Source organism: Sapajus apella, unplaced genomic scaffold, assembly GCF_009761245.1.
Source record: "Sapajus apella isolate SASKATOON/1434 unplaced genomic scaffold, GSC_monkey_1.0 scaffold1, whole genome shotgun sequence".
Taxonomy (NCBI): domain Eukaryota; kingdom Metazoa; phylum Chordata; class Mammalia; order Primates; family Cebidae; genus Sapajus; species Sapajus apella.
In genome coordinates, this window is record NW_022436941.1 from 40702051 (window position 1) to 40716890 (window position 14840).

Here is a 14840-nt window from a genome sequence, read left to right on the forward strand (position 1 = left end):
AATTTCTTTTTAAGTTCCATTGAGATTTAAAATTTTTATTTTTTATTTAAAATATAAAAATACAATATTTGATTTTCATTCTCTTTCCAGTGATATATTGTCATAAAGTGAAAAAGACTGATTATAAGTTTAATAGAGGCTTGCTATTAGCTGATTCTGCTATTATATATCTCTATTTTCAAAACTACCATTATTAGTAATTATATTTTGTTTCCATAATGATAGTTATTAAACTGTCTCCTCCAAAACAAAAACCTAGCAAAATAATTCTAGATATCCTTGCCTGGACAGCAGTGTCTCCAAAAGCAAATTATGCCATGACAGCAGGTAGTACTTTTCACTACGTGTCTTTTAAGGATAAAACAGTGTATTGAAGCCTTGAAAATTATGGTCATCAAGAATTTAAAACTTTTATTATTTTTGCCAGCCAAATTGTAAAACAATAAAAACATTTAAGCAGAATTTGAATCAATCAAATGTATAAAATTATACTGCAGAGAAAGAATTTTTAATCTTATTTTAAATCTAACATAGGAAAGTATTAATTTTCAATAGTTTTGTTACAGGAAAAGATGGATTTAATCAGTGAAATGTGTGTTTCTTTTAACATGTATGCTGTCCTGTCGATTGGATTGTTTTCTGTGTACTTATTTTATTACCCTCCAAGTTAGCTTTAGGCTGGTAGAGGATAGGCATCACATGAATATCATCATACACAGCAATGTTTGTAAAGCCAGTTTCCTGCAATAGTTTCAAATGTAATAGTTCCAAACTAATGTTTTATTTTTCTCTGTCTTCTAAGCTGTATTGTCTTTGTGCCCCAGAGAGATCTATATTTATTCCAAACAATTTCTAGGTTCTATGTTTTTGGTCATATGATTTCCTTCTAAAAAATACTTCTCTAAGCTCCTCTGGTTTTCTCCAAAGTTGATTTATCCTCTCCTTAAATATCCATTTCAATCTTATTTCCTCCATAAAGCCATTTTGTATCAATAAATCATTTACTTCAAACATACTCTGCCCTTTCTGAAAACGTATATGACTTTATGGTACATCTATGATGTTACTAACTTTTAAACTGTAATGAGAGTTATCTGCATATGTCTGCTTTGCCATAATAAACACACATTCAGTGAGTATAGGGATTATTCTTAGATATCACAATAGTGGGACTTCTCAGTTCCTATAGAGTATTCAGTGCTGAATTTTGATCATAAAAGTAAATAGTACTGTGGAGATTTAAGGAAACTTGGACAGTAAAACTCATTCTGCTTTACTACTACTAACCTGTTTGTACCAAATCTTGGTGGTAGTAAGAGTAAGAGGGGCAATCTAAGTAAGTGGCTACATAAATTTTGCAATCCCAGATGAACTTGCATGGTAAGGAAGGAGAATGAGCTGCTTCAGTTTCTCAATTCAAGGATATTTGTTTGTTTTAGACACAGATGCCAAAAAATTAAACAGGAAAAGCCAATGCACATATATAATCATATCTACTGTACATTAACTTAGCCAGAGTATGTGGAAGAAAGGGTAGATTCTCAAAACCAGAAACTCTTCCTAACATAAAGACTCAAAGTAATTCTTATATCCTTAAGTCAAATTAATTTATGACCTCATTAATTTGTCTAGATCTGAACAGTTTCCCAAAATCTTCTCCAGAGCTTTCACAAAGTGGTTAGATGAAATGTGGGTCCAACTATATATGCTGGCTCATGTCATTTACTTTTCATTATTGTAAGGTGAGGCAGAGGGTAATGATCATGTTCTCCATTTACTTACATCTTTGTTCTAGTACTGACTGCAGTTGTCGAATTTCCCCTTTCAAACGGATACCTCATTTTCCATGATGTCATTATTATGTGTTGCATACCTGTATCAACACATCTCACATACCCTATAAATGCGTACACCTACTATAAGCCAAGATAATTTAAAATAAAAAAATTTAAAGAACATTTTTCCTCACATATTGAATTGCCTCACTTATTTGAACAAAATAACATAAATAATTTCATGATTCTATCAAATTTTTCTACAGGATTTGTACCCCTTTGCTTATAAATCCTAGTGACCCTAATATACCCAGTTTTTAATATATTCAATAAATAATTCTTTATTAATTTGTTTCCCTTCCCACAAAGAAGGTATCTACCCCTGAAAATCCAACTATACACTATATCTACCCCTGAAAATCCAACTATACACTATATCTACCCCTGAAAATCCAACCTGCACTATAAATAGCTGACCTTATCTATAATGTTAAAGTTAATAACTCTGGATATTTATTATAACTATGGATGTGTATATACACACACACACACACACACACACACACACACACACACACACACACATTTTCTTTTTTTGCCTAAATAATGAGAGATTTAACATATCATATGTAGAAATAGAGCTGACCCAGAATCTGCAGTAACCAATCCAGGAACCCAAACCACAAACTCGGTAGCAATCATCCCCAAACAGTCATTGCTTAAACGGTAACTTACAATTTGCTTCATTTTTGTCCCAACTCCCAATTTAGGACCAACTAAATCAAATACACTCTCCTAATCAATCATGAGGTTTTCACTCTCCCAGCTGCATCTTCTCAATTAGCACAGACAGCCTGCTGATCTTTTGATTAAGTACTTTAGCAATTATTTGCTAGTCTTTTCTAATCTTGGGTGGTGAATACATTAATTATTTTAATGCTTTATAGTGTTTCATAGATACTGTATGTTTTTCATCTCTTTAATTATTTGCCAGGACCTATCCCTTGACTTACAAGTATTAAGTGCGGAGTAAATCTTGGTTATATAGTAAACTAATATCATTTGCCTTATTAATCATTTATTTTATTATATTTTGATAGCTATAGCAATAGTCTAATAAAATGAACTTATGTGATACCATTTTGTTTATAAAAGGTTTTAAATTAGAACTATCTGTTCCACTGTTTTCACCGAAACATGTGATTGGTAAGTTACTATCTTATCAAATATATAAATGAAGCCTTTACTTAGAATTAATGAACCACTTGCTTGTTGGATATGATGATCACTACAATCAGTGCTATCCTCAATTTTAATCTTAATTCTAAGACTTTCCATTCCAGATATATTCATGTATATGTTCTTTACTTGTTTGTTTGGTTTTCTGCTTGTTTTTTTGAATTCTGTTTTTCATGCCTTGGATATCTCTATGTGCTTATAAATTACTCAGTACAAATAGACATCATTATGCTTGCTGATAAAATCCTACTGGCTATTTCTTTAAGGTGAATTTCAAATTTATGGGATTTTTTAAAGCTCCTGCTTATAACTAAAATCTTTGTGATATTTTTGTGTCTTTTGTTGTCTACTATTATTCTCTTAATTTCATACATCCCTTTCAAGTGCATACAAAAGGAGGGGGAGTATGCGAATGACTAAAATAAAAATAATTAAAATACAGTTTCTATTTGGTGTCTAGTAAGAACATTCTAATCTTTGAACTTTCACTCTATATTTAATGTCTAGTAAAACCATCATAATCTTTGAACATTTATCTTATATTTAAGTCTTTCATTTTCATTTCAGCTTTTTTTTGTGGGGGGGACGGAGTTTTGCTCTTGTTACCCAGGCTGGAGTGCAATGGCGTGATCTCGGCTCACCGCAACCTCCATCTCCTGGGTTCAGGCAATTCTCCTGCCTCAGTCTCCTGAGTAGCTGGGATTACAGGCACGCGTCATCATGCCCAGCTAATTTTTTGTATTTTTAGTAGAGACGGGGTTTCACCATGTTGACCAGGATGGTCTCGATCTCTTGACCTCGTGATCCACCCGCCTCGGCCTCCCAAAGTGCTGGGATTACAGGCTTGAGCCACCGCGCCCGGCCCTCATTTCAGCTTTTTACATATTTTCTGTTTTAACGCTAATATAAACATGTTGAAAGATTAAAATAAATGTCTATTTTAACAAGTCTTAATTTTTAAGATAATTTCAAGAATCTAATTTGTTGAAGTGACAAATGGTGATAATGATAATGAAGCAGCATCAATGGAAGATGACCTAATAATTATTTTTGTTTTGGAACAAACTTAATAAATACATTACAGAATACACAATGCTTATGTAGTTATTTTTTTTTCCAAAGTTCTCCAGTACTTCATAGTCACTTATGTTGTTGAAGGAGGATTGTCCTTGTAGGCAAATCTAAACTATCATTTGCTATGTATCAGCATTTTCTTTAATTCTCCTTTAGGAGACCTTTCTTTTTTATTTTCTGATAAGGCAGAAAAATAGAATGAGCTCAAGGGTGTTATTTAATTACATGCTTTCTCAGCTAAAAATCAAATAGGTCACTTCCCTCTGAATGAAACCATGATGATAAAGGAAGACGGCCTCAGAAATATTAGCAGAAAAATGATAGTCAAAAGGTAATTTGTCCTGAGATCAGACAAATTAAGATGAGTTTTCTGTCTTGACTAATAGCAACCAGTAAGCGGCCCCTCTAGGTTTACTGCCTAGCTCAAGCCAATAATAATATTATTTTTTCCTATTAAATCCATGTCTCCTCCCTCATTCATAGGGTTGTACCTTCAGTGGTGGTGTCCCCATGGCCATAAATGACTGCACAAGAGGTGACCTGACCAAACACAATAATTCATTCCCCACAATTTAAAATTGGTATTAGATGATTTGTTTCTAAAACATTGTAGATTAATTTGTGCTGATCCCTTCAAAAATGCAACTTTATAATATATACCTTATAGAGATGTACTTGGACATCTCTACAGTACTTGGACAAAATTGCAGAACATAATACAGGTTACAGCCAAGAATAGTGATGTAGCTAAACATTGAGAACCATAAATAAGATTATCTTCAGTTACTGATGTATTTCTATTTCTTATTTCAATTGATTTCTGAATCCCAGTTTTATTTTGACCCATCAATTTTTGAATCCTCAAAATAAGAGTTTTCCTACTTAAACTCAAGTCGATTTTTGTTATTTACAGAATGTTAATACAGACTCAGTGCCACATATGCCAATATAACCTTGGCCAGAGATGAGCTACCTTTACAAATTAGGCTATGCAAATATTTATTATTGAAGTTCACATATCCTGTTGTAAATATCCTAAAATATATAATACATAGAATATTCAAAAATACATTTAACTCTTGGGTTCTCAAGGTCACAGGTGTTGCAGAGCAAGTTTTATTTTTAAATACATATTCATAAAACTATATACTACAAAGTAATATATAACCATCTACAATATACTCATATTTACTAGTTAGGGAATCTTCCGAGTGTGAAGTAGGTAAACAGGATATTACTTTCCCTATTTTTAAATAAGCATGCTAAGTGACCAGTATAGGGTCATGTAGATAATTGGCCTCTTCACAACATGGTGTTCTCAAAGTCGTCAGACATCTTACAGGGTGGCTGGCTTCTAAGACAGAGCATGTAAATCAGTTAAAGGCGGAAGTTCCAGATCTTTCAACATGTAATCTGAGCATTTATCCAAGGTCACTTTACCACATTCTATTGGTTAAATAATGTCACAGGACTTGCTTTCTTTCAAGGGAAGGAAATATAGACTTCAACTCTTTAAGGTAGAAACAATAAAGGATTTGCATGCATATTCAATTTACTGCTCTAACAGACTGACATGGGCCCAGTAATCCCAGGATCTATAAGATGAAAAATGGGGCTATTACTTTTAAAGATGATCATACAAAAACAAAGGTCTCCTCAAAATCGCACAAATAACTTGGAAGCTGAACAACTTGCTCCTAAATGACTACTGGATATATAATGAAATGAAGGCAGAAATTAAGATATTCTTCAAAACCAATGAGAACAAAGACACAACGTGCCAGAATCTCTGGGACACATTTAAAGCAGAGTCTAGAGGGAAATTTACAACACTAAATGCCCACATGAGAAGCAAGGAAAGATCTAAAATCAATACCCTATAGTCACAATTAAAAGAACCGGAGGAACAAGATCAACCAAATCCAAAAGCTAGCAGAAGACAAGAAATAACCAAGATCAGAGCAGAACTGAAGGAGATAGAGACACAAAAAACCTTTCAAAAAATCAGTGAATCCAGGAGCAGATATTTTTAAAAGATCAACGAAATAGATCGATTGTTAACCAGAAAATTAAAAAAGGAAAGAAGAATAATCGAATAAATGCAATAAAAAATGATAAAGGGGATATCACCACCAAGTCCACATAAATACAAACTACCATCAGATATTACTACAAACACCTCTATGCACAAAAACCAGTAATCTAGAAGAAATGGATAAATTCCTGAACACTTACACCCTCCCAAGACTAAACCAGAAAGAAATCGAATCCCTGAAGACATCAATAACAGCGTCTGAAGTTGAGGCAGCAATTTATTCTATTCAAACAAAAAAAAAAGCCCAGGACCAGATGGGCTCACAGCTGAATTCTACCAGACATACAAAGAGGAGCTGGTACCAACCATTCTGAAACTATTCCAAACAATACAAAATGAGGGAATCCTCTCTAACTCATTTTGTGAGACCAACATCATCCTGATACTAAAACCTGGCAAAGACACAACTAAATAATAGAAAGTTTCAGGCCAATATCCATAATGAATATCGATGCAAAAATCTTTGATAAAATACTGGCATACCGAATCCAACAGCACATCAAAAAGCTTATTTATCACAATCAAATCGGCTTCATCCGGGGATGCAAGGCTGGTCCAACATACAAAAAATCCATAAAAGTGATCCATCACATAAACAGAACCAAAGACAAATCCACGTGATTATTTCAACAGATGCAGAAAAGGCCTTCAACAAAATTCAACAGCCCTTCATGCTAAAAATTCTCAATAAACTAGGTATCGATGGAATGTATCTCAAAATAATGAAAGCTATTTATGACAAACCCACAGCCAATATCATACTGAATAGGCAAAAGTTGGAAGTATTCCCTTTGAAAACTGATACTATAAAAGGGTGCCCTTTTTCACCACTCCTATTCAACATAGCCCTATTGGAAGTTCTGGCCAGAGTAATCAGACAAGAAAAAGAAATAAAGCATCTTCAATTAGGAAGAGAGGGAGTCAAATTGTCTCTATTTGCAGATGACATGATTGTATATTTAGAAGACCCCATCATCTTAGCCCAAAATCTCCTTAAGCTGACAAGTGCCTTCAGCAAACTCTCAGGGTACAAAATCAGTGTGCAAAAATAACAAGATTTTGTACACACCAATAACAGACAAAGAGAGAGTCATATCATGAGTGAACTCCCATTCACAATTGCTACAAAGAGAATAAAATAAAATGCCATTTGACCCAGCAATCTCATTATATCCAAAGGACTGTAAATCATTCTACTATAAAGACACATGCACAGGTATGTTCACTGCGGCACTGTTTACAATAGCAAAGACTTGGAACCCAACCAAATACCCATCAATGATAGACTGGATAAAGAAAATGTGGCATATACACACCATGGAATACTATGCAGCCATAAAATGGATGAGTTCATGTCCTTTGCAGGGACATGGATGAATCTGGAAACCATCATTCTCAGCAAACTGACAAAAGAATGGAAAACCAAACACTGCATGTTCTCACTCATAAGTGGGTGTTGAACAAGGAGGACACATTGACATAGGGAGAAGAACATCACGCATCGGGGCCTATTGGGGGGTGGGGGGCTAACAGAGGGATAGCAGGGGGTGGGGGGACTGGGAGGATAACATTAGGAGAAATCCTAATGTAGGGATGGATGCAGCAAAACACCACGGCATATGTATACCTATGTAACAATCCTGCACAATCTGCACATGCACCCCAAAGCTTAAAGTATATATATAAAAAAAGATCTCACTACTCTACAATAGCATATAAAATAGTTTGATTTTGATTTAGGCTTTTTGAGTAAAACAATTTGCACAGTTTTGAAATACATCTTGTATAATTAATACTAGGTGTTAATAATACTAATAAATATTATAACTTACAAGGTACTGGAATGCCAAATAACCAATTTCCTGTAGCACTTTATCTCTCACAAATTCTATGTTTAAATGAGATATGGCCCTTGTATATTTACCTTACTACATCAAAAGTGGTTTTGCTAAGAGTAAACAGTGTACCTGCTTCTCTAAGTACTAACTATATAATAATAGGGTATTTAGCAAGAAATGAAGTGAGAGGCTGAAATATTTGTCTTGGTCAGATGTCATGCATAAACAATAAGGTACTTGTGAAAATTACTTAATAAGAATCAATGGAGGAACATAGAAAGTACACAAATTATTGGTGATATTGTGGTAAGTGCTCTGAAAAGGAAAACTTGTCTAGGTCTTATAGGAATGTGTTACAACAAATGGTAATTCGCTGATGCTATTCCAATATCAGTAGGAATAAGAGTGGATTTTGGAGTGATGTTTTAAATTTATGAACTATAGTATATATTTCCCAGGAGCTAGAATGGGGGAAACATTTTAGAACACAGCCTTTGGCCAGGAAAAGAAAATTTCTTCACAAACACATATGAAAGGACTTAACATTTCATGAAACTTAATTGGTAATTGTTAATAGAGCTTCGCTCTTAAAAATTCATAGAATTTTTAAGCTCAATTCTAAATTTTGACCAGTGTTTTTAATCACTCTGAATTCTGACTCTCCATCTAAAATAGCTAAACAGAAACACTGAGACGGTCCATTTTCACCTCAATTTTGGCATTTCTAAACCTGAATTCATAATTTTCCCAGCAAACCAAATTTCAGGGTTACCTTAATTATCTAATCTTTAGCTTCAGTGTAACTTCTCTTTCAGCCACCCTTTTCTTTTTACTCCTACAGCGGATGCTCTATTTCAGGTCCCTATATGCCACCTGAAACACTAAAATGAGGTTGTTTATTATTCTTCCAACTTAATTATTAGGACACATTTGGATAGTACTTTATTTTGTTTTTTTCTGAAATAATAATTTATTATATGGGATTCATTCATATAATACTATATTATTCATATAATGAATAATAATTCATTCATACCTACTAGACTCAGGCTGCTGATCCTGGTATATTATGCTCTTAGATTCAAAACACAACTTTTTCTTCCAATTTTACTTTATCCTATATACACAAACCATCACCATTAGGAAAATTGTCTATCCCTATTTTTTTTACAAACTCAATTTTCTTTTTTGCATCCATGTGTTTTTTAATAGGCTTCCACCTCTCCTCTCCTAAGGATCATCTTCCTCATGCTCTGTCTCCTCAAATTACCAATATAAAACTATTTATTCTTTAATGTTCCTTTATCATCTTCTTGAATTTACACATCTACTACCATGTCCAATTTCTCTCCATGGGAATCTGTTCTTCTCTGCAAGTCCTAGTACTTATTTCTGTATCTCTTTGATGAATTTATAATGTTTTGCTCTCTACCACTTCTTTTGCTGATTCCTTTTTTCATGTCTTGTCGCTTCAGATTGTAAGAATGCTGAAGACATTCTTTTACTATTTTATACTTATCTGTGTACCACACAGTGCTCAGAGTTGTTGGCTGATTAATTAGATGCACGTACTGAGACACAATAATATCACTTAGATTTACACAAGCAATAAACAATTAGAGATTATGAAATAAGTTTTCTGCTCCGCATGGACCTAACTTCAAGCATCACAATAAAGTAGAGGTCTAAAAAAGGATCAGATACCAGAGAATTAAAATGTTGCATATTTAATACAAAATAATCAATGCTAATGGATGACTAATAGCAAAATGTTGACTATTAAAGAAAAATGTTCACTGGCTGTAAATTATACTCTAGGGAAACCACCACAAATCCTTTTCAAAATATCCATCTACATCTAGCAGGCAAACCATCAAACAGCAAGAAAGCTTAGAAAATTTCATGATGGGAGGTACAAAAAGGGAAAAATGTGCAAGAAATGTTTTTCATAAAAGAAAAAATATCAAGAGAATTGAAGTCTCTGCTTTGTGCTATTTTATAGACAGTAGTATACAATCCAGTATGATGCAAACTATTGTGGAAACAGGAGTCAAAATAATAATTTTTTTAAAATGCATTTTTGTAGTTCTATATATTCTGTTCTTGTATTGAAAACCTAAAGATATATTCATCCCTAACACAGTGTAAAACAGGTTGCAAAGGACCTTCCCTGAGCCAATAGTATAGATGAAATTAAAACAAACAAAATCAGGTAAAAATTAACAATGAATTTTTTTTTGAGACAGTCTTGCTCTGTTGCCCACGCTGAGCACAGTGGCTGATCTTGGCTCACGGCAACCTCCACTACCTGGCTTCAAGCAATTCTCCTGCCTCAGCCTCTGGAGTAGCTGAGATTATAGGTTTATGCCACTGAACCTGGCTAATTTTTGTATTTTTAGTAGAGACAGGGTTTTGCTGTGTTGGCCTGTCTGGTCTCAAACTCTTGAACTAAGGTGATCTGCCTGCATTTTATGTTGACAAGTTATGAGTCCTTGTTTATAATGTAGAGATAAAATAAGTACTCTTTAATTCAAAGAATTATGCTGTACACAAGATTGCCCGTATAGTCACAGGGTTTGATTATTCAAGCAGACTGGTAAAGAAAAGCAACTCATTCTTCTTGCAAGAGGTTTGCTGTCAGAACACAGATGTCATAAAAACCACTGCTAAAACCAAAATGGGAAGCAAAAAAATTCACATCAACATTGTTGTCATTTAACATGTAGATTTAGGCAAGTCCACCTATACTTGTCATCTGATGTACAAATGTAGAATCAACAAAAGAACCATTGGAAATATTGAGAATGAGGCTGCTGAGATGAGAAAGAACTCCTTCAAGTATGCCTTGGTCTTAATAAACTGTTGAGTGTGAATATCGTAAACAGTTGAGTGTGAATATAGTATCATCATTGATATCTCTCCGTGGAAATTTGAAATCAGCAAGTATTACTATCACTGATGACCCACGACACAGATACATTATCCAAAATCTGATTGCAGGCATGTCTCAGGCCGGCTTGTACAATTGTTGCTCTTGGCCTTGGTGATTTTGGAGTTATTTTTTTCAAGAATGGATAAACCCATGAGTGTGCATTTCTGGCTCACACACTGGGTGTGATACAAAGTAGAATCCACTGAGCCAGCCTACAACCAGAAAAGATATGAAGAAATTGTTAAGGAAGTCAGCACTCACATTAAGAAAATTGACTTACAACCCTGATAAAGTAGCATTTGTGCTAACTTTTGGTTGGAATGGTGATAATATGCTGGAGCCAAGTGGTTCAAGGCATGGAAAGTCATTCAAAAAGATGGCAATGCCAGTGGAATCATGCTGCTAGAAGCCCTGGTTTACATCTCACCACTAGTTCACTCAGCTGACAAGCCATTGCATCTGCCTCTCCAGGATATCCACGAAATTGATAATACTGGTGCTATACCTGTGGGCCAAGTGGAGTCTGGTGTTCTGAAACCTGGTATGGTGGTCACCTTTCTTCGAGTCAATGTTACAACTGAAGTAAAGTCTGTTGGACTGTACCATGAAGCTTTCAGTGAAGCTCTTCCTGAGAACAATGTGGGATTCAGTGTTAAGAATGTGCCTGTCAAACATGTTGGTTGTGGCAATATTTCTGGTGACAGTAAATACGTTCCACCAACGGAAGCATCTGGCTTCACTGCTCAGATGATAATTCTGAACCATCCAGACTAAATCAGTTCTAGCTACACCCTTGTACTGTCACAGTACCCACATTTCTTGAAAGTTTACTGCACTGAAGGAAAAGATTGAGCACTCTTCTGGTAAGAAGCTGGAAAATGGCCCTAAATTGTGGTGATACTTTCATCACTGATATGATTCCTGGCAAGCGCATGTGTGTTGAGACCTTCTCTAACTATTCTCCTCTGGGTCGTTTTGCTGTTAGTGATATGAAACAGCTGCTGTGGGTGTCATCAAAGTAGTCGACAAGAAGGCTGATGAAGCTGACAAGGTAACTAAGTCTGCCCAGACAACTCAGAAGGCTAAAGGAAAATGAAAGCTATGCCTACCATCCCAGTTTTAATCAGTGGTGGAAGAATGGTCTTGGGACTATTTCTTTCAATTGGCCATTTAAGTCTGGTTGATAATAACAACGCATTGTAAAACATTCAGAAGGAAAAGAAAGTGTTTTGTGAACTATTTTTCCTTTTGCATTTGGCAATTTTAAGTTATTAGTTTTTAAAATCCATACTTTTTAATAGAAACAACTTGAACAAAAATCTATTGCAGAATTTTGAGATCCATTAAAACAAAGCCTAATGAGAAAAAAGCAACCCATTTTGAGAAATATGAATGAAATTGCATTTACCCATTTTTTTTTTTTTTTTGTCAAGAATGGAATGGTAACTCACTTTTAAAGATAAGCCAGCACATCTGAGACTAAGGAGACATTCTAACAAAATAACAGCTTTTTCAAATAAATACAAGCATGATTTAAAAGTTCAGTTTTCAAGGTTTATTTTTATTTTCTCAATCTGTTATGGTTTCTGTCAGATGTCATGGGTGATGTGGTGTCTGTGTCCCAGAGATAAAGTGAAATGAACCCAAGTCAGAGAAGAGAAAGAGTGCCTGACAGATGATGGGCACTTGGGCCCTTAGAAACCTTGACTATGCTCCCTTTGGGAGGGCATCCCAGTGCCAGTTGGAGCAAATCCACACTGTCTAAACTGTCAAGAGCAGTTTTGTGATATGTGCTTCACAGAGTCTCCACAGCTACAAATGGAGACTAGATGCCCTGTGCTCTGAGAATTCTGATCTTACAATTATTCTGTTTCAGTACACCTTTTATATGTTTCTGTATATACTAATGCAAAATAGGAGGAGCACAATGCCCCCAATTATACTTCTGTGGTAATAACATGCTTTATACATTTTTAATCTTCCCTGATATCATTGATATTCACAGTATATCTCCTGTTAGTCAAATATATCATTTATGTTTAATTTGTTAAATATGCAATCAGACATCATTCAGCATTCAGTAAAATACGTATTTTGAATCTGTGATAAAATGGGCTAGAATTGGGAATGGAAAATACTTGAAAGCTAAATTGAAAACTGCAAATGTAAATAAGTTTCAAAACTAAATCCAAATAAATCATGCAATTAAAAAAAAGAATAATATGCCTTCTAGATAAGCTTTGAAGCAGAAAAAAGGCTTATTTTGAAAAATAATTAAAAAGAATGGTACTGAAAATGTCAAATATTACCAGTTATTAGTTATAGTTAATTAAATAAAAAATACAGCGTGCCAAAACATAAAACCTGCCCCAAATTACCCAAATACAAAATAAAATGATTCTGTTATGCATTCACAAAAAGGAAAATATCAAAATGCCTGATTTATATGGTTTCTATGCAAGAAATATATTGAAATCTACATGAGGCAAGGTACACTTCAGGTAACACAGCAAGCAAATTGTGTAGCCCACATCATAATCTTAGTTTTAGTTTCATTTGATTTTGTTTTTCTTTTATCAGTGAACTTCTAAAGACACAAATAGACATAACAATTTAAATTTACCTGTTAAAATGGATAAATAATAAGAAATAATCCTCACACAGAGTACTGGCTGTTGGACTTTTAAAAAGTTGTAGTAGATTCACTATAAACTCACATATTAAAAATGCTAATTTCAGGATTAGGAATATTTCTGCATTGATAAAGTAAAAAAAATGGATTTGACTATGTTCAGGGAAAATTCTAAATCAATACACTGCTGTAAAATTTAAAGAGCAGAGGTATGAAAATATATTATCTCAGTTAGACATTATCCCATCCTCTTTAGGAACTATTGAAATTAATTTCTTCTTTTCTTACTATTTAATTAATTGAGTTCATCTTCAAATTGATCATAATTCTTTTATAAAGTAAATTTAAATTTTTTGACTTTTAAAAGCACTTACCCTTGGAACATCTTTCTGAAGAAACTATTTTAAAGTAGTTTTTCTTTTTCTTTTTAAAAAAAGGTGGTTATTTTTTCTGTGATGAAAGAATTTGAAGATCAATATACACAATTTTCGATCTCTTGAAAATGTATTATTTTTGAATGGCACGGTCATAATGACACTTATGTTTGATTACTTATAAGTCTTTTTTTCAATCTATTCAAGTTTCTATATTATTCCATACTTTAATTATGGGAATTTGGAATTGCTCTCATTGGAAAAGCACATGCCAACCCAGTAATTAATTTAGTTACAAATGTGAACACTCGACTTGCAGGAAAGTAGGTTTCCATTTTTGATAAAAATGGACTTCCAAGGGCAAACTACATTTATTGCTATTCATCACATAATGAAATGTAAATTTTGGCAAAGCCAAATAAACAACATACTAAATTAAAGCAATAGTAATTAAGTAATATTGCTGATGTTACATTTTAGGAACTAAGTTCAATAGTTCTATGTGTAGAATCATATAAAATTTCTATATAGTAATGAACATATAGTTTACAATTAAAATAATAATTACTTAATGTTTAAGGTATTCCAAAATTTACAAGTAGCATATTTTATCATTACTACATAAGTAGATGTTTCTTAAGCAAATTGGGATACTCAATCATTTCACTTAGAATTAACCAAACTTAAAAAAAGTGTATTTATTTTCATTTAATTATCCTCTACCAGATAGATCATCTAGTTTTGGAAATAGTACGCATTTATTTAACTTTCCTATATCCTGAAAATAAGTAAATACATACATATATATATATATATGTGTGAAAAAAGAGAATATTCCCAATTTGCTGAACAAACAGCCACTCCTGGGCACTCATGATGAT

General features: G+C 33.7%; 1 pseudogene; it reads left to right on the top strand.

Annotated features, from left to right (window-relative positions):
* Positions 1 to 218: 218 nt before the first annotated feature.
* On the top strand, positions 219 to 12049 carry LOC116555925 (annotated as a pseudogene).
* Positions 12050 to 14840: the final 2791 nt, after the last annotated feature.